The sequence below is a fragment of the Heterocephalus glaber genome, unplaced genomic scaffold, assembly GCF_053883595.1.
Source record: "Heterocephalus glaber isolate CG9 unplaced genomic scaffold, H.glaber_assembly_v1.0 deba00001845, whole genome shotgun sequence".
NCBI lineage: Eukaryota > Metazoa > Chordata > Mammalia > Rodentia > Bathyergidae > Heterocephalus > Heterocephalus glaber.
Window position 1 is genome coordinate 1376738 of NW_028258494.1, and position 27967 is coordinate 1404704.

At 38.5% G+C, this 27967-nt stretch overlaps 1 pseudogene; it reads right to left on the reverse strand.

The window, feature by feature from the left end:
- Positions 1 to 1790: 1790 nt before the first annotated feature.
- Positions 1791 to 27967, reverse strand: part of LOC101719114 (vomeronasal type-2 receptor 116-like) — a 35277-nt pseudogene continuing 9100 nt past the window's right edge.

Sequence of the window (27967 nt, forward strand, 5' to 3'; positions counted from 1 at the left end):
AGCTCAGTGGTTCTGCCACCTGCCTTGCAAGAGGAAAGATCCGAGTTCACTTCCCAGTACCAAAAAAAAAAAAAAAAAAAAAAAGGGTGGATGATCAATTTCTGGGTAGGGTGAAGTTTATTTCCCATAGATGAATCAGTCAGAGCTAAAGGTTTTGCAGGGTTTAGCAGAGAACAAGGATAAGTGTACTTCCGTGGGTATAGGTAAAAGAGGAAAGTGATGATATTTAAAATTTTAGTGAATAAATTTTGATAGATTAAAATTGAACCTTTTAAAATTATAATAAAAATTAAAATTCTGCATTTCTCTGCTTTATTTTTTGTGCACTCCTTGCCTCTATGCTTCCTTCTAGTTATGCGTGGACCACTTCCGTTGTTTTGCTGCTAACACTGTCTCTTCCCTCTGCCCACCCATGCTTTCATCATCAGACCTCCCATTCATCCAGTTCCTCCTCTCATTTAAGAAATGGTTTTACAGTGTATTTAAATGTAAAAATCCAGCAAGAATGGCACTACAAAAAATGCTGTTCATCAAATCATTGACAATGTATCCAAACAGATTAAATTCAATTTTGCTCAAAATTATCTTAGAAAAAAACAGTACACTGTGAACAATTAAATTTTTACTACTTGCTAATAGTGTTAATACTATTAATAAAATTTCTAAATTTAGGAGTGCTGAAAAATGTATTATGAAGTAAGAAATAGTTTGACCATGAACTGATGAAAATTCTGAGGACTATATAATACATATCTGATCACCTTTATAACAAGATGCCATATTGGCAGTGTAATGAAAATCACAAAGAAACTGCAAGGAAGGAGTAAAGAACATAAATGTATGATAGATTGCAAGATCATATGCATTAAAAATCCAAGGGATTCAACAAACACAAATGTACACCCAAATAATTTGGTTATTTGATTCAACAAATAACTGTTCCTTTATAAAACACTGAATACATTCAAATATGGCAGATAAAATAATTTCTTTTTTCATTAACAACAAGTTATAAAAGCTCAGGAATAAATCTGAGGAGAAAAACTATTGTGTATAATATTTTGGGTGTGTGTAAAATCGTAAAACAAGATATAAACTTGTTGACAGAAGTGTCTCATTATAAAAGGATATTTAAACAAGATAAATAGACTTAGCCAACCACTGATATGAAACTTCACTGGAAGCTCTGCAAAGTTATCCTTAATTTAACATAAAAATTCAATTCATTGCTATTTTAAACCCAAGAACATTTGATATCACATATGATCAACCAATCCTAGGATTCTGAAGGAAACGAGAGGGAAATTCTGCAAATAAAGGGCTTCAGAAATATTGGTAGTCAAGTGTGAGAAAGGAAATACAAACCCAGTTACCGGAATAAAGTTTAATCAGCATATTAAAGGCACACTAATTATCCAAGAGGAAAAACTATAATGAAATACATTAGGGAATTCTGAAATATAATGTTTTGCAGAGAAGAGTTATAATATGAGTAATTCATAAAAGTGATGGAGAACAAGTGGATCACGAGATAAAAGTATATAATATAATCATCTTAAGCAAAATTATAAGAATTTATTGCAGAATTTACAAAACAAAAAATTTCCAAAATAAAATTCAAAGTAAAAAGGTGATTGTTACAGGTAATGGTAACATTAAGGCTATTGTAGAAAAAAATGAGTCCCTTGATTATTGAAGTAAATGCCATGGTTTATTCTAAAACCTGAGACAAAAATGTTGCAGATTTGCCTAGAGACACTCTATATTTTATCAAGAGCATATTTTTTTAACTAATAAATTTTCTTTTTGCTAGAATGTGCTTTATCCCTGAACCCGTGCAGATAATTTCTATCTGGTCTTAACAAAATAATGTAGCATTTAGGAGCAATGATGCAGCCCAGCAATCCTGCACTGGAGGCCAAGGTGGGGAAGACCTCCATGGCCACCATGACCTTCCCCTTGATGCTGTGGTACACAGGGAGGAAGGTGACCCACACACTGCAGAATACCAATATGCTGAAAGTCAGGAACTTGGCTTCATTGAATGTGTCAGGCAGGTTCCTGGCCACGAAAGCCACAGGGAAGCTCAGGAGGGCCAGGGAGCCCAGGTATCCCAGGACACAGTAGAAGGCAGTGAGGGAGCCCTTGTTGCACATGATGATGATGTGGCCATGTTCAGAGTGTGCATCTGTGTCAACCAAGGGAGGAGAGGTTCCCAGCCAGACTGCAAAGAGAATAATTTGGATCAGGGAGCAGATGGGAATGACAAAATTAGAGGCTCCTGACACCAGTAACCACCTGATTGATTGTTCTGGTTTTTGAAGGCCAGAATCACAGTGACAGTTTTGGCCAAAACAGTGGAAACAGCCACAGTGAACACAAGTCCAAATGTTATTTGCTGGAGGATGCAGGTGGCTGTGTTGGGATGGCCAATGAAGCACAAGGCACAGAGAAAGCACAGCAGGAGGGAGATGAGCAGGGTGTAGCTGAGAGCCCTGTTACTGGCCTTGACTATGGGAGTGTCTCAGTGTCTCACAAAGAGCCCCAAAACCAGAGCTGTGAGAACAGAGAAACACAGAGCTGTGCAAATCAGAGCCATCCCTAGGGGATCTGTGAAGGACAGGAAGTCCACAGTCTTGGGGAGACAGCGATCTCTGTCTCTGTTCAGGTACTCATGCGTTGGGCACCATGTACACTGATCTGCATCTGGGGAGAAGGCAAAGATTCAGCATTTCTTTTTCACAAATTTTTCATTTCTGCCCAGTTAAACAAAGTGGTTAGCCTTGCAATATCTCTATAAGTACCGGTGGCTCATATGTAGTTTTGAGATCCATCAGAGTTCATGCCTAACCTAGGGAGAAAGCTTTCAGCTGTGACTAATATCAAAGTCCTTCAAATGGACCCTCAACGTTAGAGGGGTTTGAGGTCACATCAAGCTCTGATTTGTTAATGTCATCAAGGCTATGGGTTGTGGACTTCTCTCAGCCCCTTTGTTACCACCACAGCCCATTCCTCATGAAAATCCATGTGTAGACACATTTGTAATAGTCACTTAGTGCAATTGAATTTAAGGCTTTCCAATATCTGTACTCAGATGGAGAAATATTTATTTGTCTTTTTACAAGCTCAGTGTTTTAACTAATTGATCTTAATTCATGGAAGAACAAGTCTCTCTTCATGTAACATATTTATTTTTCTGTGACTATTCCAGGAAATTTTTCATAAAAATATTGAAAACTGTGAATTGAAAACACTTGTATTTTGTATGCCACTATATTGCTGGTATACAACACTTTAGAGTAACTGATATTTTTATCCAATTAGTGAAGAATATGTGTATTTCTAAAAACTTCATGCACTTACAACTGAAAGTATCATTTCCTAACCTTTTTTTATAATGTGTTATACAATAAGTTGAGACCTTAGTATATATGATGATCATTGCTGCAAATGTTCATGTCTGCTTTTATAGAGCTTGAAAGCAGTCATGGGGCACAGCTCTATTAATGAGTATTTCTTTGTTCAATTTAAAATTTATTTATAGAAGTAATAAGGAACTTTCCTACTCCCATTTTAAGGGTCCTAAGGGTTTTTTCTTCCCACTCAGGTGGAGATTTAACACATGCATTCACAGTAAACTATATCCTCAGCTTCTTTTGTTTTTCATTTTGAGACAGGGTCTTGATAACTTACTCAGGCCAGCCTCAAATTGCAATCTTCCTGCTTCAGAGCCTCTAAGTAGCTGGGGTTACAAGACTGCACCTCCATGCTGGGCTCTTATTTAGATTTTATAGGTAAATCTCTTGCAAGAGGACAAGATTATGAACTGTTTATACAGATTGTCTTTCATGTTTCTCTTGTTGGAATACTCATCCCTCTTCATAGTCACCAGGTGCTCCTGGTTTTTGCCCATAGATCTGCTTGACACAGACAAACAGGTGAATGTGGCAGCACGCATTCCAAATCCTTTATTTCTTTTTTTAATTTTATGAATTACTTTGATGTTTCAAACCTGTCACAAGGAAGAGAATAAGTTTTGGTAACTTATTTTTACTGAAAACAGTTACTAGCTTTGCTAAGTGAATACAACCAAATGATGCTTCCTGCTGATATAATTGGAATGGCCCAGTATTTTTGCAGGAATTCAAACAATTACAATGTTTATTCTGTAAACTTTCTAACATTGAAGTATTTAAAAATTGGTCCTGCATTTCTTATTTTACAAAAGCATTTTGTTTGATTTGTAACTGCATAAATTTAAATGTGTAGACATTACTTTCAGAGATATCAGATGATTGTATCTTTCACTGGAATATTGTGTCTTTGTATTTTCTTATTGTATCATAACATAAAAGTTGATATTATACTATCTTTATATTAACTCTGCATACTTAAGACTGTGAACATGGCACACTGTATAATGGAATATTTCCACAATATTTTATGTAGTTTATTGTTTCATGAGTGTACATTCCTCAGATGAATGCAATTATAAAGCATTCCAAATATATTCCAATAGAAAAGCAACTTATAGTTTGTTATGGAAACTATTGGGTGGGAAACTTCAAAGCACTGGCAGATAGGTAGGGGAATTATATATCTTACATTCCCTGGACAGTCTTTAGAATGGCTCACCATGAGACTCATGTTTTAATGCCATCTGACTCAGCCCTGGATGGCAAAGAAAGGCAACCACTGGAATCAGTGCCTCTGAGGAGCATAATAGAATGTGCACTGTCAAATGAGAATATGGACATATTTTAGTGATCGAGGTTAAAAAATAAATGTATTGGAGGGGCAATTATCATGGTGTAGCTTAATGTTTTCTACCTGTCTGATTGGAAATGTGTCTCTCTGGGCAAAATACACAAGTCAAGCAGCAGGCAGATCTTCTTTCCTGTGGAATTTTTCTAAATCCTGGACCACAGCTCTGGCTACACACTGATTGAGGAGTCTTAAGAGGAAGAGAGAAGCACTGGTCATGATTTTGCACATTCTTAGCAACTTAGCTTTGATGTAAATATTTCCCTCCTCATCAAAGAGAAATTTGACTTTCTCTATGAGATCATCACTTCCTCTCTCCCATCCTTTCCCAATTTGATACTACCTAGACATCTAATTCAGGATTACAATAGTTAACTTCCCTTTGTTTGTTTAAGCTATTTGCCAAATATAATACACAGTACCCTGATTAACTTAATATGTCACCAGAAACATTGCTTGACTATTTTCTCTTATTTATCAACTTCTTCCAGAATCTTTTTTGTGTGTGTGGTACTGGGGATGGAACTCAGGACCTTGCACTTGAAAGGCCAACATGGTGCCACTGAGCTAAATCCCTGTCTCTTCCAAAATCTTTAGAGTGTTAAGTCTTTATGTGTTAATGCTTCAAAGAGGGTTTATTGTGGAGATTATTTTACAATGGCATCACACTTGATTGAACATAATCTTTTAAGTTCTAGAGAGCAGAATGTAATGACATGATAAGTTGGTCAACCACTGAAATTAACTACAGAAAAAATTACCTCCAAGAAATATAAAGAGTGATGCAATAGAGAAATAAAGAGAATACGTTATGAACTGTATGTGTATTTATTGCCTCTCTGTACTTCAAAATCAAGGCGGGCACCGCTTTCTGCACACTAACAGTCTGTTGCATACAGAGCATGACTATTATATAAATCGCCTCTAAAATTTTGTGGGATACTTCAAGCATATAAAGGTGACATGACATCCTGTCAGTGCTTTGAGATGCTAACTAGAACAAAAGCTGAAGACTAAATCTTATGCCAAAGGACAAAGGAAAAAAGGAATAGTGTGAATGTTATTTCAATCTAAGACTTGCCATTTTATAGTCCTTCAAAGTATAGTAAAGAGTCTGACAATGTATGGCAAAGGTTTTTGGGTATTTGGACGGATATGTGTGGTATCTACCTATTATTTCATCTCCACCCCTTTTCACTATTTTTATTCCTTTTTCATTCACTGCAATATGAATAAATATAGCTTGATAAAATATAATTGTTGATATAAATTTGCTCTCTCTACCAGAATTAGCTCAGAATACCTGTCAGATGCTAAAGGTGAATTTAGTGCTGAGTTAAAGGCTTACGTTTAGTCTGATCTCAGACTATATTCATATATCTGCTTTATCCACTATTGAAAGGAGTCATAACTCTGTGAATCCACAGGCCATTCTATCATCTCTTTGCTGATGATCAAGGCCTGATTATGTGGACTGTTGGAGACAAATTCTCCTACTTTAACCAGTAACCCAAGACCAGCTGGGAAATTCACGGTGTTCTTAATGTCATATTGTGCCATATGGTGTCTTTTGTCATCTAAGGAAATGTGGATCCTCACACTGTTTCTGAATTCAATTTTTTTCAGGAATGGATGAAGCTAGAGGAAAGGCCTCAGTTTGAAAATGAGAAATTCATGCAAATTAGAGGTGGAAAACCAATGTGTACTAAGCAATGCTTTTCCCTCCACCATACACTCAAGTTTCATCTTTGATAGATGGTCTGTTGTGTTTGGGTGTTCACCACCCCATGGGTCCAAGTGAGAACTCTTGTCTCCATTAAAGAGTGGGGGAGTAATGGAAACCAATCACAACAATTTTAGGATATTGGCTCCTGTGCAGCATTTTGCACAATCTTTGTTGCAACTCTGAGCTCTAAGTTCATTTTGGATTTGGTACATGTCAATCTTTTGCACTGAAAAGGGATCTATATGAGTGAATTCATTTAGGATCTTTTTTTAAAAATGTATTAAATTCTCTTACTGGTACATTGTAGGTATAAAACACAATTACATTTCTCATTCAGAATTGTACCTTTACATAATGCATCTTGGTTCTTATTTTTTCCCCATTCCTAGCCCTCCCTTCACCCCCTCCACCCTTCCCTATTTACAAAGACTTTATTTCCATTTTTTCCATTTCTCATCATTTGTCCTTTCCCTTCTTTCCTTTCCCCTGCCCCTCCCACTACCCCTACCCCTTTGGACCTTTTCTTACTAGTTTATATTATTGATTATTCATTCTAATCATTGGTACATTTTAGGTATACAATATAATGACATTCATCATTGGAAATTTGCACCTTTACATCGTCTCTCTTGGTTCTTATTTTTCACCCTTGCCCAGCCCTCCCTTCAACCCCTCCATTCCTCCCTATTTACAAAGATTTTGTTACTATTTTTCCATTTTCTCATATTAATCCCATTCCCTTCTATCCTTTCCCCTAGCCCTCCCACTTCCTTCCCCTTGGCCCCTTTTCTTCCTATTTCACATTACGTATTATACATTTAGTCCTTATTTACACTTTCAGTTTCTCACACCAGAGAAACGATTCAGTATTTACACATGTGTGTCTTATTTACTTCACTTAAGAGTATCGCCTTAAGAGATTTCCCAGTCCTCTCATTCTGAACAGACAGAGTTGTGGGTTTTCTTGCTCCGCAGCATTTAGGAAAGGGTGTGTATATGTGATGTTCTATGAAAGAACTCTTAAGATCCACGTGTTCTTTTCATTTCTGGCAGATAGGTCAAGAAGGAGTAAACTTTGGCTAGTGTCTGCCTCACCCCCTCCCTGTTCCCTTGGGCTCCAGTGCCACCTGCCAGCAGCCAATACTGGATGTAATCTCTGAGAAAGAAACAGGTATTTACTGTGTTAATCTCTGAATGTCTTCAAATTATTCCTGCAGTTACCTAGACTGTCTTGAGAAATACAATCACCTACAATGGGTAACTGTGTAAAGACAGTATTTCCAGAATGCTCCCAATGTAACAAATCTATTTATCCATTATGCCCCTAACTGATCTTCATGTTGTTAGGTTCTTCAGGAAAGAACATATGATACTGATACCTGGTAGTAGAAATTTCTCTGGGAGTCTTCTCAATATATCTGTGTGGGTGAATTTAAGGCAGGTTTGTGCAAAGTGGATGAATCTCAATAGAGTTGTAGGAGCTTCAGCTACACTTTGGATCTCTAAAACTTTAAGCCCTCAGTGTTGTCTCAAATAAGTCAGATGTCCCCGTGTCCCTAGACCCACATGGGAGAGTCACTGGCCCCTGGAGGCTCCTGAGACTGTCATGCTCTGTGATGTGCAGATTGTGCTGTGGAGATTCCCCACAACACACAGCTGTGAGCTGCTAGCAATCAATGGTAAAGGAAGTTGGGAAATCAATGCACTGGCACAAGGCATAAATATGGATTGAAGCTCACAGTAACTACTTCTTCCCTCTCTCTCTCTCTTTTTAATCTCAATTATCTCCAAAGGCAGGGAGTTTCCTATAATCTGTCTTAGGCATTTAAAGGATTTCCATTCCTAGTCTCCATATGTCCTATTGACCAGATGGGAGGGAATGACATTGGAAGCATTAAAAAATTTTTCTTTCCAAAATTCATGGCCCACTTGCCTGCGGGAATTTGTAGAGTTCCAAAAGTGTTCCAATCTCAGCTGAAAATGCTGCCATGGTTCCTGCAACGATGGCAGAAAGTTTACTGTGTGTCTGGCAGTTGTAGTTTGGGAATTCCCTCACTGTTCCAGACAGCCAAAGCAGAGTGCTCCACAAGGAGAAGTGGTCACTGGCAATGGCATTGTAGACATGGAAACCCAAGCTCACATTGGGGAGGAGCTGAGAGTCCTTGTTGATCTCCTCCATGGCAAACTAGAAAGCCAGTATGTATGGGTAGCTCTTCCAAAACCATCTATTAAATTAGAAATTATATCAGTTCTACAAATTGTGTCCATAAAATTTTAGAACATAGTATATTTCCTATTTTGTGCAAACAGAAGTTACTTGACTGCCAAATGCACAAAGATACTAAGAGGTTGTAAGATTATGATTATTGTACAGACTAATACATGCTACACTATGAATGAAACCTGAATACACTGCAAAACATGAAATTATCCAGATGGAAATATCACAAATCATATGGATCCATTTATAGGAGATGTTTCAAGTAGGCAAATCTATAGCATTGCAAAGTAAATTATTGCCTTCCAGGAATGGAAGGAAGAATGGTGAGAAACTCTAAATGAATATGTGGTAATGAAAATACGCTGGCTTTCCTGTAAGTGTTTAGCATTAAATATCATCAGCTTTGTCAATGAGGATATCTTTGTAACCAATACTTTTATTTTACTTATATTTATCAGGGAAAATGTGCATAGCTTAATTTAAAAATATTGGACATTTAGGCATCATGGGTACAGAAATTGAGTTACAACCAAAACGTCCAACATTAGTTAAATGAATGGTGGCATACTCATGTAAAATGACAGTAGGCCTGGCAAAAATAACAGAAATGTTCATTACTCCTACAAAATTAGGACTGTGATATACTTCTGGTGACTAGAAGACCATTTACAGAATAAAGCTGAGAGTCTGTGCCCATATTAGGCTTGCACAAGTATAGGAATATATATTTTTATTGTTTTCTGACCATGTTAATTGTAACTGGCTATTTTGCAGAGAAGGAGAGTGGTCTGAGGCTTCCCTGGCTGGACAATAGATTACAGAGTGCAAACGTGGGCTTCCAGCTTTGGGAAATCAGGTGACAGTTTTTCTTCTTCACCCCCTCGGCTCTCATGAACTCTCTTGACCCACAGGTTCTCAGGAGGTCCACAGAATGCCTGGGATTAAAGATTCTTTCCTTCTCTATTATCAGTGCCTACACCCTAACTGAGACAGATGGGAAGCATCAGTAGCTGTCACCTAACCAGAGATTTCACATACATGAAGCAATGGCCAGAAAATGGTCCATTTTATATTTTTGGTAAAGGAAGAGAAAGAGATAAAAGGAAGGGAAACTCAAAATTAAAACATGAAAAGGAAGGATAACAGGCAGGATGTGTCAGAATACTAAAGACAGAGAGTCAGAAAACTAAAATTCTTCCCACAAGTTGGCAGCCCAATATCTTCTCTTCTTATTGAATGTGGTTTTGCTGAAATGACAAGACTTAAAATGATGTCAGCAGATACTGGTAAGAATAGAGACACCCATGGAATCAAGTTGCATAATGACCAACTCTCTTGGGATATGGATATATTGATGTGTTGAGCCCTTCTTTTAGTATGCTCTACTGTTGCACAAGCAAACCATGTAAGGAGAAACATGGTAATCTACAATTAAGCCCTTAATAAAATCAATCTGGGAACCAGTTATTACAAACACATGCCATACTGTTGAGTAAGTCTAGAATGAATGAATTTCTGCTTTTTTTCTGGAAAAATTAACAATGAGTTTCCTGGAGTAAGGCATTTACCCCATTTAAAAGATGGTTTCATTTCTTCTCGTGAACATCAAGCTTAGGGGAATGAATGTCTCATGTTTGATAAGATTCAATTATGGGGACCAGTGAGCAGACAGTGAGGACCTCACCACATGGAGCTGGGCTCCCTCCTGCCTGTGTCCCGGCCCCCAGTGACTAGTTTAGCCATGTGGGGACCTGCTGCACCCTTCCCTCACCTCTGGCCTCCTGGCTGTGCCGGTTCCTGGTTCCACACTACAGAGGCAAAGCGGGGCATAAAGGCCATTGTCCTGAACTGCAGAAGATACAGCAGAAGTGAACAACAAAAAGAGGGCCTTTCTCAGGCTCCTTGATGAAAATTAAAGCCTATTAGAAAAGTGAAGAGAATCTTTGCAATAAAGGCACACCAGACCACCATACTTGGTAAGGTGGACAGATCATCACCTCCCATCAGAACATGGACTATCCTATAGGGAAGGGCAGCCAGAGCCTGCAGTAGAGCCTTGCAGAGTTCAACCCTGCAGGAAGACAGGGAGCTCAACTTGGCCCTTGGAGCCAGAAATCTGCCTGAATCTCATGGGTCTGCTACTGTCTTGCTGAGACTCATTGACTTACATCTGCACACTGCTGCCTGCATTGCCTATTGTGACAGCAGAGACATACCCTAAAGGAGGCCCTTCATTTTTATTTTTTATTTCTTATTTTCAAAAACATCTTTTGCTCTTATTTTTAATTTTTAGTTTTTATTTTTTCTACTCTTCATTTTTTTCTTTTTTCTTTTTCTTTTTTATTCTTTTTTCTTTCTCTCTCACTCTCTCATTCTCTTGCTGTCTTACTTTGTACTTCATCTTCTTTTTTGTTTCTTTTCTGGCCCTAATTTGGATTTCTTCTTTATTTTTCTCTTGTATTTTTCCTCCTCTCAATTGTTATTAGTTTTAAAAGAAAGTAAATAAAATTTCTAGCCACCCTATTGCTGTTAGATTGTTCTGGTCTCTTTGTTCTTTAATTCTGTCTTTTACTCTTGTCTTCAACAGTTTCTTAGAGTTTGCATGATCTTCCTGTGCCCTCTGGCCTCATTGCTAACCCTTCCCTATCCTTCTGCTTATCTATCCCTCCCTCCCTCAGCCAACTAATTTTTAACAAAGGAGCCAACCACCCTCATTGGAGAAAACATAAATATTTAATAAATGGCATTGGAAAAACTGGATTTCAACCTGCCAATGACTAAAACTAGACCCATATCTATCACCATGCACTAAACTAAACTCAAAGGGGATTAAAGAGCTAAATATTAAAACAGAAACACTAAATTTGCTGGAAGATAGTTGGATAAAACTCTTGAAGACATTTGCATAGGAAAAGACTTTATGAACAATTCCTCAGTAGCATGGGAACTAGAATAAAGAATCAACAACTGGGATCTCATCTTATTAAAAAGCTTCTGCACTGCAAGAGAAACCACCAACAGAGCTAAGAGACAACCTACAATATGGGAAACAATTTTTAGCAGCAGAACCTCAGACAAAGGACTACTATCCAAATATATAAAGAACTTAAAAAAATCAAACACCCCCAATTAAAAAACCCAATTCAAAAATTAGCATCTGAAACGAACAGATATTTCTTACAGAAAGAAGTAAAAATAGCGAATACACACATGAAAAATCTTTCAACATCACTGATCATTTGAGAGATGCAGATGAAAACAACACAGAGATTCCATCTCTGTTGGGAGCAATGCTACATAATTTTGGAGAAAAATCATTTGATTAGGTCTAGTTCTCCTGTCTACATGCCAGCTATGGCAATTCAAGACATAATTCCATTTTGGTCTCTGGTAACAACTGAGACTTCAATGATCTGGTGATGCTGTGAAGCTCCAGGACAAGATTATAGCAGCTGAAGATATCCTTGGAGGAGCAAAATCTTCATCTGCATAGTTCCTCATTGATCTAGATATTCCACTGCACTTCATGTACTGAACTCTCTGTCCTGAGTTGTCTGTTACATTTGTTTCTCCCGATGTACCAAATGCTCTATTCTGAGTCATTTGTTACATTTATTTCTCCCACTGTACTGAATGAAAGGTGCAGCTAACTCAGGGGGCTTTTTCTTTGCCGCCCAGAGCAGCACTGATCAGGTCTAAAGCTCAACTTCTTCTCAAAGTCTCATTTTTTCTACCTTTCCTGTATAATAAGTTAATTCACCTTGTGCTCCCGTGGCTCACAGAAGACTAGGACTTACTGCAGAAGTTCTAGTAACATCTGCTTTCCCTGTTCCCTACACACCTCACCCTAGAAAGAATGGCTGCTATCAAGAAATGAACCAACAACAAACATTGGTGTAGTTATGGGGAGAAAGGAACGCTTCTTCATTGTTGGTGGGAGTGCAGACTGATGCAACCACTGAGGAAATCAGTATGGAGATACCACAAAGAACTAGGGCTAGAGGTCCTATTTGACCCAGCTATTCCCCTGCTGGGTATCTTCCCAAAAGAATTAAAAGAATCATACCACGGCGATATATGTGCACCCATGTTTATAGCAGCACAGTTTGCAATAGCTAAAGCTTGGAAACAGCCCAAGTGCCCATCAACTGGAGACTGGATAAAGATGATGTGGGTTTTTTATAAAATGGACTACTGCTCAGCGATAAAGAATGAGAAACTACAGACATTTGTAGCTAAGTGAATGCATATTGAGGCCATACTCTTAAGTGAAATAAATAGAACAGACATGTAAATACCGAATAGTTTCTCTGGCATGAGAAACTGAAAGTGTAAATAAGGATTAAAATGATTAAAATGAATAATTGATAACTTGAAATAGGAACAAAATGTCCAAAGGAGTAGGGGAAGTAGGAGGGGAAGGGGAAAGGAAAATTATGAGAAAAGGAAAAAATGGAAACAAAGTTTTTATAAATAGGGAAGGGTGGAGGGGGTGAAGGGAGGACAGGAATTGTGGAAAAATAACCAAGATATGTCATGTACAGGTACAAGTATGCAATGGTAAATGTAAATATATTGTATACCTAAATGTACCAATAAAAGGATTTAAGGAAAGAAAAGATTCAATTATGGATCTTTTGGGGGACATGGTCTGTTTTGGCTGGTGGATCTCAGCTACAATTGGCTTCACCATGAGACGTAGTTCAACAAGGTCCTTGTCCAAACTGGGCACCTATAGTGAGTCACTGATTTTAAAATTAATGTCAGGCCAGGGCTAAGTTTCTAGGGTGCCTATGGCTGTCACTTCATAGTTGCTCAAGAAGCAGGTTCTGAGGCAGCAACAATGTCATTCATTTGAAGGATCCCCTGCTTGGTAATGAGCATGCATCTGATGGACTGGACACAAGGATGAGGAATTCTATCATCTGTTTTTAAGGAGAGGAGAGCAAAAGATAAGTGAAAAAATATGCAAGTATTGGGAAGTAAAAGAACCTCAGAAATCATGCTTTTCTGCCATGTCTTTACATTTTTTAAAGTACAGTTCTCTATAAATATGAACCACAGATTTGCACATACACAAGCACTTCCAAACAAGGAGTTAATAGCGTATTTAATACACACATACACACACACACACACACAACCAGGAACTTACCTATTGGCTCTCATGCTAGTTTTAGGCTGGAATAAAAAGATAAATGGGATATTTCTGGGTCCTGGTTCATGTAGTACAGAGGGAAAATCCCACCAAGAACAAAGTCTCCATCTCTGTAAACACTTGGACTCAGGTATCCTAAACACCATGAAATGTCCCACTGGGATGTGTGTAGTGGTTCCAGGAGTAGGAAGAGCAAAATTGGGAAGAGTGTGTTAGGCTCTGCCCAAATGGAGACCAAGTTCTTTTTGTAGTCCGGGGTGAGGAAATGGAGCGGGGTCGTGTCTGTCAACTCAGCCCTCTGTAGTGAGAACCAATCTCTGTATAAGGCACAGAGAAGGCCCACAGTCATCATAGGCCTCCCCAAAGTGGAGAACATGAAAAACTAGCTTCTACACAGGAGCAGAGCTAGAGGCACAGTGATGTATTAGTAACGTAGCCATGGTGGTGACATGTCACCCATGATGACATGATGGCCAGAACATTGCTGGCTCCCTCTTTTCAGTGCCTCATGTCTCCTCAGCTAGGAGCTCTGGGGATCGACCTGACCTGGGGCTCTGCACCTGTCACCCCCAACTTGGTGGAAAAACATTTTTGAAAAACATGTTTGGGGCTCCTTCCCTTGGCTTTGTTTTTTCATCATGGTCCACCAAGGATTTGGAGATGCCTCCTCCTGAAACAGAGGGATTTGTATTTTTGTGTCATCAGGGACAATAGTCTGTTTGTCAGAGAATGTTTTGAGGAATTTGGCATATTTTGAAAGTTGGTTTTGAAATCAAGAAAACATCTATTGGCAAAATCCCATATGATGTCTTAAGAAGAAAGTGCATGATGGAGGTTAAGCATTGATGAGCAGTTGTGCAGCCCCCAGAATACACTTTACATGGTTTAGTGTCAGTCTCACTCCTGTGGTACACTCCTAGAATAAATCCTGGACCTCACAATTTGCAATGCTGTAAGCCACATTACAGAGAAGACCAGGAGCCCTCCCACATCTCAGAATTCCCATTGTTATCTCTGAGCTTTATCTGTACTCTTCCCACTTTGAATTCTCACACTATTACATTGTTCCTTTCTTTTTTTCTTTTTGTTTTTCTGTAACTGGAATTAAAGCTCAGGACTTTGCACTTGCTAGGCAGGTATAGTGCCATAGAGCTACATCCCTGGCCCCACATTGTTTTTTGGTGTCACAATGAAAAGGAACTTTATTTCTGACCCAATACTTATGTCCTGCATTCTTACCCTTGTGTTCCACAACTCTTCATAGAAAACTTTTATGTTTCCTGCTTATGTGTTAATTAATAGTTTGCTGTGGACAAGTACAAATTGAATATATTCATGCAACTGAACTAGATATATTGTCATTAGTATATGGTGTGGGATTGTTCTATCAAACTATGCATCTCATATATCATTGTGGTAAAAGATACAAAGTGCAGTGTTTTATTGTCACCTATATTGAGTATGATGTAAAGCAGAACTGTTAAAATTATTCCTGCTGTCTGACTTAAATTTTATGTCCTTTGCCCTAAATCTTCCTAAACACCTCCAATTTTTGGTTTACTTCCTTTTTCTATGAGTTTGACTTTTTAACCCTTGTCATGAGTGAGATCTACAGAGTTTTCCTCTCAGTGTCTGGCTTATTTCATCTAACATATCCTGTAGATTTATTGATATTGTTGAAAATTACTGAATTCCTTTTTTAAAAGGCATAATATTTTACAGTGAATATGTACAACAGTTTTGTTTTGCATTCACCTGTGGATGGATGCTCAGCTTGATTCCATATCTTGGCTACTTGAATATCACTACAAAGAACTAGCAGTGCAAGTACCTCTTAAACAAAGTCATTTTTTAAATTTTGTGCATATATACCCAATTGAGGAGTTGCTCAATCTTATGGTAGTTCTATTTTTAATTTTGGGAGAAGCCTCCAAACTGTTTCTTTAATAGTCCACTACTTTACATTCCCTTCAGCATTGTACAAGTGTTCCCTTATCGGTACATGTCAAGTAACTTTTACTACATTTCTAGCTTTTTATTAATGCATATTTGTAGGACAGAAAAAGTTTGTGATTGTATATTACTACATGTGTTTAATGTTATTTATTTTCTTCTCCATTACCTCCCTCTCTCTTCCTTTTCCCTCTCCCCGAAATACCCCTTCCCATCAGAAGAAGAACATCATTTAGTTTTCTGTTCTCTTTCCTTGGTGTTAGCATTCATTTTTACTTATTTGGAGGTTTATTACTTGAGAAGAGCATGCCATTTTTAACTTTCTGAGACTGGGTTATTTGATTTAAGTACATTGTTTTCAGTTCTATCCATTTTCCTTCAAATGAAATGATTTTTCTTTTTTTAATGGCCACTGTGTATTTATACCACTTTCCCTTTATCCACTAATCTTTTGAGCATCACACTTCCTTAGCTTACTTATTGTCATTTATGCCACTATAAAATTGGAAATGCATACATCATAATATACTCTTTTAATATTTTCATGAATACAAGAGTGGTATAGCTTGATCAAAGTTTTATTTTTTGAAGAATACTCATGCTGCTTTCTGTATGGGTTGGCTTCATCTCAGGGCTCCCAGTGTTAAACTCCCACAGTGACTGGGTGTGAGACAGCCATAGGAGATTGTCAATGGCCAGGGGACTGTAGCAGATGGGCAAGAGATACCAAAGTGTTATATGCTAAACAATTCAGGCCTTAACCCTGTGACCAGAGGCCAGGGTCAGCCTGAAGTTCCATGGATTTGAAAGTCACAGTACTGTCATCCTGCCTAATCTTATGGCAGTGCTGGGGATCAAACTCAGAACCCTGCACTTGCGAGGTGGGTGCAGTGCCAGTGAACTACATCCCCAGCCACCCCACCTAATCTTACTATCAGCTTGCTGGTGTTCACTCAGCATGGATCTGGGCTATGACAGCTTCCCACATCTGCCAGTGAGGGCAGAGTCATGCCTTGCAGTTGACATTGCCCAAAATGCTAGAGCCCAGAAGATAACTATAGCCTTGAAATCCCAGAGAAAGTGTTTTTCTTTGCTTTTTGTTTTGGTTTTGTTTAAATTTTCTTTTATTTTTTTAGTGTGAACATAATTTTTAGGTTTTTTTTATGTTACAGTTGTGCTTTTGTTTTTTTTTCTTTCCTCCCCTCCTGTCTACTTCATCGGTTTCCCAAGGCTTGGGTAATCTTCCTTTATCCTTCAAACTTGCTTCCAATTGCTTCCTTTCTTTTTCTATTTTTTCTCTTTTCCTTTTTACATTTTTTACCCTTGATTACTTTTCTTTTGTTTTTTCTCTCCATATAATTTTTTTCTTTTTTGTCCTTTTTCTTGTATCTTTCCTTTCTTGCTGGTTTTTCTCTTACCTCTACCTCATTTTATAGACATAATTCTACTCCACAATAAGATCCTTTGTACCACTTCTCTCTCCCTCTTCTCATATCATAGAGTTTAATGTTTCAAGGTTTTCCTTTTGCATCCTCCATTCCCAAACCTTAAATCTTTAATAGTATAACTATAAAGCTTTGCTCATTTTTAATTACTGTTGAATTAAAATTAATGTTTACATTTAAAATTACTGTTGAATTATTTTTCCATTAGTAGAGATATAGTGGTTCCATTTAGTACATATTAGCTATAAGTCAGTATCTGTGTTGCAATAATATTTACATCTTAATTGACATTTTCCTCCATAGGAATAAGGGTGGTAACCAACTGGTTCTTATGGTATGTTAATATCTAAGTTGTCATGGGTGTGCTGGGGGTTTGGCTCAGTGGTGCCACTGGTGCCTTGCAAGTCCAAGGTCCTGAAGTTTGAGCCCCAGTGCTGAGTAAATAATTGGTCATGGGCAACACCACTGTAGCTGATTCACTTTATATGAACAGTGTTACATAATTATTGCAATTTCTCTGTAAGCCAACACTCTGATTGCCTTTGTAACATCAACAGCACTGGAGTACATTTCCAGAGAACTTTGTTGCTGGACAACTACATTGTATCCTTTCCCAAAATAACAAAGGTGGGCAAACCTTGGGGCTGTGGCCAAGGATTATACTTAGCAATGCCCAAACTACAACACTGGAAAGCAACTAAGGACATCTCTGGAGTGGCAAAAAGGCTTTAGACAATTAAGTATCCACAAACCTCAGCCCAAAACAAAATATACAAATAAATAAAAACGATAGAAACACAGGAAGAAAATGCAATAAAATACCTCAGTCTCACCCCAGAAAGAATGGCTAATATCAAGAAATCAACCAACAAGAAATGGCGGCAGGGCTGTGGGGTAAAAGGAACCCTTCCCACTGTTTGTGGGAGTGTAGACTGGTACAAGGACTATGGAAATCAACGTGAAGATTCCTTTAAAAATTAGGGTTAGAGGTCCTATTTGACCTAGATATTCCCCTTCTGGGTGTGTTTCCCAAAGAATTAAAAGCATCATATCACAATGATATGTGCTCACCCCTGTTAATAGTGACATCATTTGTAATATCTAAATCTTGGAAACAACCCAAATGCCCATCAACTGGTGACTGAATAAAGATTTTTTTAATAAATGGAGTACTACTCAGCCATAAAGAAAGAAAAACTTGAGACATTTATAGCTAAATGGATGCACCTGGAGACTACAGTCTTAAGTGAAAAAAATTGGACACGTGTAAATGTTGCATTGTGTGTCTGGCATGAGAAACTAAATCGGTAAATAAGAACTAAAATGTTTAATAGATAATGTAAATAGGAAGAAATTTTTCAAAAGGAAAAGAAAATTGTGTAGGGGGATGGGGAAAAAAAGGAAGGGAAAATATAAAAATAAGAAAAGATTGAAAAATGGAAACAAAGCTTTTGTAAATAAGGGGAGGGGGTTGAAGGAAGGGAAGGGGATTGGGACAAAGACAGGAATCAAGATACATCATGTACAGGTACAAACTCCTTTTGATGAATGTGATCATTACATATATTTAAATTATACCAATAAAATTAATGAAAGAAAACAATTACAAAAAATCCCACCTCTCTAAACCCCAAACTTTCCCAAAACCAATCCAGAAAGCACCAAGGGGCAGAAAAGTATAAGTCACTCACCTGAATTACCCAAAAGCATAGAAGAAAGGGTTAGAAAACAGCTCAAAGAGACAGAATTAGAGACTATAGAAATAAACATGAAATGAAAGTAATAACCAAAAGGATGCAAGAGCTCTCAGAAGACACTAATAGAAAGCTAGATGAGCTAGTTTTAATCTTTGGCAAGTTGAAATCCAGTTTTTCTAGCACCATTTATTAAAGAGGCCATCATTCTTCCAGTGAGGGTGTTTGGCTCCTTTGTCAAAGACGAGGTGGCTGAGTGTGTCTGGAATTGTTTCTGCATCCACTAATCTATTCCACTGGTACTCAGGTCTGTTGTGTTGCCAGTCTCATGCAGTTTCTATCACAGTAGCTTTGTAATATAACTTTAAGTTTGGGATTGTGATACCTTCTACCTTGTCTTTGTTGCCTAGAATTGCTTTTGCTATTCTAGGTCTCTTCTTCTTCCAAATGAATTTTTGGATTATTTTCTCAAGGTCTGTGAAGTATGCTGTTGGAATTCTAATTGGGATTCTATTGAATCAATATAGCAGTTTTGGAAGTATGGCCATTTTCACTATATAACTTCTTCCTACTCAGGAGCAAAGGATGTCTTTTCATTAAATGTTCAACATCACTGGCCATTAGAGAGACACAAATGAATACAATGCTGATAGTCCACCTCATCCCAGAAAGAATGGCTGCTATTGTGCAATCAACCAATAACAAATGCTGGTGGGGCTGTGGGGTAAAAGGAACCTTCTCCGTTGTTCATGGGACTGTAGCATGGTGCAACCACTGTTTAAATCAGTATGCAGATATTTCAAAGAACTAGGATTAGAGGTCCCGTTCAACCGAGGTATTCCTCTACTGGGTACATTCCCAAAAGAATTAAAAGAATCACACCACAGAGACATATGTGTAGGGGACAGGGGAAGGGGACGTTACCAGAACCTCTGCAGTTAGTCCTGGTCTCCTGCGAGCCACGGCAGCATACGGCAAATTACAGGAAAGGTAGAAAAATGAGACCGAGAAGAAGCTGAGCTTTGGGTCTGATCAGTGCTGCTCTGGGCAGCAAAGACAAAAGCCCCCAGTTTACCACACCTTTTATTCAGTACATCGGGAGAAACAAATGTAACAGATGACTTGCAGAGAGTTCAATAGTTCACATTGGGATAAACAAGGTGTAACGGAAGGCTTGCAGAGAGTTCAGTACATCTCCGGCAAACAAGATGTTAATCAGTCCAAGAACAATGAGGAACCGAGCAGATGTTTGTTCTCCCAGGATGTTTCTTGTCCTGGAGAATCACAGCATCACTGGATCACTGAAGTCTCAGTTGTGACCGGAGGCCAAACTGGAGTTATTCTGTAGCTGGGCTGTAGGCAAGAGAACTAGGCTAACCAAATGATTTTTCCCTAGAATTATGTAGCATTGCTCCCAACACATATGTGCATATTTGTTCATAACAACACAGTTTGCAATAGATAAAACTTGGAAACTGCCCAGTTGTCCATCAACTGGAGACTGGAGAAAGAAACTGTGGTTTGTTTGTTTTTTATAAAATTTAATACTACTCAGTCATAAAGAATGAGAAACTAGTGACATTTATGGCTAAATGGATGCACCTTGAGGTGATACTCTTAAGTGAAATAAATAGGACAGACATGTGTAAATACCAAATAGTTTCTCTGGCATGAGAAACTGAAAGTGTAAATGAGGATCAAAATGCATAATAGATAATGGAAAATAGGAATAAAAGATCCCAAAGGGAAGGGGAAGTGGGAGGGGTAGGGGAAAGGAAAGAAAGGAAAGGAATAAATATGAGAAAAAGAAAAAATAGACACAAAGTCTTTGTAAATAGGGAGGGGAAGAGGGGTTACAGAGAGGACAGGGGAATGGGGAAAGAAATAAGAACCAAGATATATTCCCATTGATGAATGTCATCATATTGTATACCATAAATGTATAAACTTAATGAATAAAAAAATTGAAAAAAATAAACAAGAACAGAGTCCATTGACATGACCATTCTATAAGGAACCATCAGCATTTCCTGCAGCCTACTCCAGGGAGGACACCAGAATATTTGCCACTGAGGTCACCAGTGTCCATTTCCATGGTGAATCCAGGATCGGGAGATATAGTTGCACACCTCTCCTCATCCAGAGGAGTACCTGCTTGTTAATATGATTGGGAAAGAGCTTTCCCCTCTGAAAGTGCTGTGATTCTTCTACTGCAGCTGTCCTACAACTGAAGACCCTTTACTGAAGACCCTGTCTCTGTGGCTGAAATAATCACAAGCACATCTCAGACACCGCAGCCATTGCTCAGTGACATAGCTTGCAGTCTGGTTACCAGACCTCATTGCATGTGGTCATGCTCTTCTCACTGCCTTAGTGGCCAGGTAAAGCTATGACCTAGTCTCACCGCAAAGCCACTGTACCTCTGTACATGCTTGTGCTTCCATTTTCAGACCATGGGTAACTTCACAAACATCCACACCTTGCATCTTGTGGCATGTGGGGGCACATACACCATGTGCCTATACCCTGTGCCCTATTATCTTTTTTGATGGCAGAACTATAGCCTTCTACTCATGCTTTTGATTCAGGTGCCAGCTCCATTGCTACTCTCTGTGGGGTGTCACAGTTACTCATGTCACTGGGCTCAAGAGTGAAACTGCAAGCCACGCTCATTCCCAGAAGGGATATCCTTAGACACATCTTCCTCAGTTGGAGAAAAGTCATTGGGAGGACTTCAGGAGCCATCACCACTGAGGTTTCCATTACCTCCCAACTCACTGATATTGCAGACATGGACAGCACTGGCCGCTGAACATCCCTGCTGTTTGTCAACTCCAACATGAGTTGAAAGAGCTTCACAGAGATTTACATCTCTACCTTCATGATCGCCAGAGTCACTGCATCCTCCCATCAAGTACCTTTTAACCTCCCCTCTTCTTAGGAGAAAATATCTTCACAGAAAAATTAGCTTGTACAGTTTGGAAGAAGTGACTGCTTTACAAAATATATGGACATCAACCAAAGATAATTGAAGACATGAAAAAGCAAAGTTATAACATCCCAAGATAACTGCCAGAGGCTAACTCTATTGAAATGGAGACGTATGAATCGTTTGACAAAGAATTCAAAACAATTGTTTGAAGGAAGCTTAGCAAACTACAAGAAATACAGAAACAATTTTTTTAAAAACCATAAACCCTAAAGAGGTGAAAGGCCTCTACAATAAAAATTATAGTACTCTGAAGAAAGATTGAAGAGGATGATAGAAAATGGAAAAACACTCCTGTTCCTGGATAGACAGAATTAATAGCATTAAAATGGCCATATTACCAAAAATGATCCATAGATGACTGCAATTCCTATTAAAATACCAAAAAGCTTTTTCACATCTAAACAAAACAATCCTAAAATTTATATGAAACCAGAAGAGGCCCAGAATACCAAAAGCCACCCTGAAAAATAAGAACACAGTGGGAGTTATTGCAATCCTGATTTTAAGATATATCCCGAAGCTACAGTAACAAAATAGAATGGTACAGCACAAAAGTAGGCACACAGACCAATGAGATAGAACAGAAGACACATAAACACCATGTACTTTTAATCATCTGATTTTTGACAAAGGGGCTAAAAATATACACAGGAGAAAAATATACACTGGAACCTCTAACAAATAGTACTGGGAAAATTACTTATCCATGTGCTAAAGAACAAAACCCAAACCTCTCACCTTGCACTAAAATGGAATCAAAATGCATCAAAGTCCTAGTTATAAGAACAGAAACAGTGAAACTTATGGAAGGTATAGAAGGGAAATCACTTGAAAACAGGCATAGGCAAGGACTTCCTGGACAATTCAAATAGCACAAAAAATATGACCAAGAATCAACAAATGGGATTAGATTGTATTAAAACTACTGCACAAAAAAAGGAATCAATCAACAGAGTAAAGAATTAATCTTTAGAATGGAAGGCTAGTGACTAGAGTATATGAAAACCCCCCAAAATTGGACTCCACAAAAAAACCCAGTCAAAAATTGGGAGTTCAATAGACATTCTCAAAAGAAGTGGAAATGACCAATGAGTACCTGAAAAAAATATTCCACACTTTTAGCTAGTAGTGTAATGTAAATTAAAACACTAAGATTCCATCTTACTCCCATCAGAGTAGCTATCATCAAGAAACACACACAGTGGGCAGGGGATTTGGCTCAGTGGCTCTGCCACCTGCCTTGCAAGCAAAAAGTCCTGAGTTTTAGCCTCATACCAAAAAAAGAAGAAGAAGAAAGAAAGAAAGAAAGAAAGAAGGAAAGAAAGAAAGAAAGAAGAAAGAAAGAGAGAGAGAGAAAGAAAGAAAGAAAGAAAGAAAGAAAGAAAGAAAGAAAGAAAGAAAGAAAGAAAGAAAGAAAGAAAGAAAGACACAAACACTATAAAACAACAAATGCTGGTGAGGATGTAGGGAAAAAGAAATCTTCCTGCATTGTTAGGGGAATGTAACCTAGTACCACAGCTATGAAAAACAGTGTGGAGGCTCCTCAAAAAATTAAAAATAGAAGTTCCAGTTGACTCAGCTATACCTCTCCTAGGTATTTTCCAAAAAGAGTTAAAGACATCATACTGTAGAAATACATGGGTACTTGTGCTTATAGCAGCATGATTTACTGGTAAAAATATTTCTAGAGCCACTAACAAAACCTTGCATTTACAAAGTACTGTGGTTGATAAAAATATTCCTCTGGATTGTACAAGAAGGGAGACAGAGACCACTGATAGACACAGTGTGCAATTAATGAGACTTGGATTCTTTCTCTTCTGCTTTGTCAGAGGCTGAAGTCTCTTTGTTTTTAGTTTCTCTCCTTTCATAGGTGGATCTTTTATTTCCTGGGTAGCATTTGGGCCTGTTTTCCCTTAGCTCTGTCTCCCCCACACACATATTTTGTGTGTGTGTTTGTCAGAGTTATCAAGACCCGCCATCTTGGGAGTGGTTCCAACAGCCCTAGGGCAGAATACAGCCTTGCAGAGGGTAGCCTCCTGGGATAGGCCCCACACATACTCTCCCTCCCACCTGGAAGAGGCAGCCCAACATGGACTTTAACTCCAGGTAGGGCCCCAGGGAAGCTGTGGATCACAACCAGAGAAAGGGAGAGACACCAACCAAAAAGAAGCAATCCCTCCCCCCATCACTGGCCCATGCACCAGGGAGCACTGTGTCCCTGCAGGATCCTCCCACCACCCACCACTCAGTGTCAACAAGGAAAGCTCCTTGCCCTAAGCAGACAGAGGCTGAACACTGCAAATTGTGGGTGGTGTGGAGTGTACTGTCTGGAAGTCACAGAGCCCATCCTGGAGACATGGGGAAAGGGGAGAGATTCAGTGGAACCACACTGAGTGGGTGCTTCCCTAGTGTTTCTCCAAACACCAGAAAGATCTGCGACAATGGGAAATCTTGCCCACTGCCCATGATCCCATACAGGCAATGAAGGCCCTCTGCTGAACCTGGGGGCTGCAACAAGTTCCTCTGGAAAGCAGAGCTCTTGAGACAGGGTCCAGGGATGGATAAAGGTCTGAGGGTGAAAGGACAGAAAGCAACACCTGAGAGCTTCTGCTGATAACTGTGCAGAGCCCTGGAAGGAGAGCACAGAGCTGACCGTGGATTTGTCCTGGATTGCGGGGAGCAGGAGGTCACTAGTGGAAGCCAATGTAAAAATGGATGTTGGGAAACTATCATACCTGCTCTTCCCAGTTTAATTGAATTGATCTGGGACAGAGACAGAGGTCTGTAGTTATCCATGCCCAAGGCAGAGCTTGCATCTAGGAGGCAGTTCCAGAGGCCCTGTGAGCTCTCAAGACTCTCATGCAGGTAGTTAAGCAGTCCACAGAGGGAAATGGGCTTGGCTGCCTGCTATTGAACTGTGATTACAACATTAATGCATCTGTGTGGACACTCTGGTTCTATGGTATAGTGTCTGCATGTTTGTTTGATTGTTTCATTGCTAGTGTTTCTGATCTGATTTTTTCTTTGTGTTTTTGCTTTTATATTATTATTTTTTCTTTTTCTCAAAGTTTTTCCCATTATTCTGCTTTTTCAGTTTTTTCTCTTTTCTTAACTTTCTTTCCTCCCTATGATTTTCTTTTTTACTTCTTCCCTTTCCCTATCTTCTTGCCTTCCTTCTTTCCTTGACCTTTCATGCAACATCTATACAGCAGGTGACTGGATATATACAAAAGAGAATAAGAACTGAGCAGTGCTTTAATTTGAATGGTACTGTTCAGGGTCATACTAGGGTAACCCTTACCAGAATTGTGCTTAGAGGATCCAAACAAAACTAACTACAAATATATTAACAGATTCTGACAACCTCACAGCATTTCTCAATCTCTAGTTACATTTCTCTTCCCCTGCATGATCCCTCCCACCTCCACTAATATTCTCTCAACCCACCTCAACACTAGCCTTTTACTCTAGCTACAAAATGCCTCCTAATGACTTCTACCTTCTATTTTTCACCTACTGATGTTTCTATTATTTTCCCCTTTTGTTATTGATATATCCTCCTCCTTTTCTCCTTTCTATTTCCTTAACCCCATCTCTCCACATGGAAGACTAATCACCAGCAGCACTATAGTACAGTCTATAAGGGTTCATGTTAAAAGGGAAAACTTGTCTAAATGAGTTTTTTTGATTATGACTGGTGTATGATTGGAAATATGTGTACTGTTCTAACCAGTAGGACTTCTCCACTTAAAACACAGTCGTTTGATCCAACCCAATTAAACTGAAGAGACTGAAATGATAGACAATGGATCTTGACAAATTAATCCAAGGCCACATCACTGGCAAACAGAATTTAACTAAAGAGTTTTTCATACTAAAATCAAAGTCTCTTTGCTCTTTTTGAAATCAACTCTCAGCACAAAAAATATAGGCACATGAAAAAAGAAGGTAACAAGATGCTTCCAAACAATCCCTACTCCCCCAAAACAGATTCAAGAGATATAGATGAAGAGGAAATTTAAAACATCAAATATGGCAGCTGAACTGCACAAAGTGATCAATGAGGAAGCAAAGAAATTTGATGAGCTCAAAGATGGTATAACCAAACAGATAGTGGAATTAAAGAAATTGCCTAACGTGGTTAAAGAAGAGTCAAATAAAAAATCAAAGGAGCTAATGAAAACCATTCAAAAGATGAATGACAAACTTACTGAAGGAATAGAGTCTCAGAAAATGTACTAAACAGGGCCAGGGATTTAGCTCAGTGGTTTCACCACCTGCTGTGCAAGCCCAAGGACCCGAGCTCAATCCCTGGTAGAAAGAAAGCAAAAAAAAAAAAAAAAAAGAAAGAAAGAAAGAAAGAAAGAAAGAACGAAAGAATGTCCTATGTGGAAAATGGTAGAATTCAGCTGTATAGTTGTAAGAATAGATCACAAGAAGTTTGTTAACTAAGAAAATTAAGCCATTCCTGGGAAATTCCACAAGTCTGTTTATTAAAAGAATGCCAGAAAACTTTGAGACCTTGTAAAAGTCTCACAGGAGAAAAATAGATTTTCCTAGTTTTCTTATTTACTATTTTCTAGGATCAGAGGACCATGACCCAATGACTCTATGGGTGGTAAGAGAGATACGACTCACTATGCACATCTGTGATGTTTATGGTGGGCTGGTGGGCTTGATTTTTGGCTAAAAGTCATCCTGCTCTCTTAATACTATCTGATAAGAAGAGGGCTGTGGTGTGCTCTTTGATGTATGGGATTGGTGAATGGAAACAGGGGACTTGTGAATTCTCCTGTAGCTTTTATGAGTCACTTAAAGTCACTGGTTATCATCAGAGGTGAAAATCAGAAAGACAATAGCCAGAAAAACTAAGCTGCTTTCCTACATGTATAAAAGCCTTGCTTCTTTCCTTTGTGATTGTCAAATAGTGCCAGAGGAATTAAACTGCTGTTCATCCCCCAGGCTGTCTCCTTTCTTTCTTTAAAAGTTGGTGCTTTCTGGCATTCCAGGTCTCCCTCAAGAGAGACCAACGACAGTCCTGAACAGAAATTCTGGAAGCAAAGAATTCTATTGAATATATGAGCAGCAGAAATGACAGTGTGAGGAGAAAATGTCAGATCTCAAAGATACATCAGAAGGACAAGACCATACACTCAGAGATACCTCAAAAACAGCAAAAGAGTAAGGAAAATTGATCCAGCCACTACTAAATAGTGCTAAGAAGACTGATCAAAGGTAGAGAAAAATTAGCAGCACACATGAAATAAAAATATGTTTACAGAAACCTTAGAAGAAAATTTTCTAAGTATTGAGGGAAACTACACATACAGGTGAGAAAGGCTCATAAAATTCCAAATTGCAAGAGAAGAGGTTCCTCATGACACATCACAGTCAAAGTCCAAGCGTTTCAACACAAGGACAGAATCTTCAAAGCTGTCGGCGAAAAGCAAAAAATCCATTATAAAGATAGATCCATTAGGTCTATAACACTTTTCAACACACAATTTAAAGACCAGGAGAGCATGGGGAAAGTTATTCAAGCCCTAAGAATACAACATTTTGGGATTTTTTTTTAAAAGACATGGTGTCACTTGTAGTTAAGGCTATCCTTGAACTCACTACATAGCCCTGGCTGGCCTCAAACTCATGGTGATCCTCTTGCTTCAGCTTCTCAACTGCTGGGATTACAGGCATGCACTACTTCAGCCAGCTAGAAAATGACTTTTAACTGTAATATATCTGGCATTATACAACAAGGATATATGCACACCCATGTTTATAACAGCACAGTTTGTAATAGCTAAAGCAATCAAGTACTACTCTGCCATAAAAAGGATAATCTTGAGACATTTCTAGGAAAATGGGTGCATCTTAAGACCATACTCTTAAGTGAAATAAATCAGACACACGTGTGTAAATATCACATTGTCTCTCTTGTGTGAGAAATTGAAATGGTAAATAAGAACTAAAATATATAATAGATATTGTGAAATAGGAAGTAAATGTTCAAA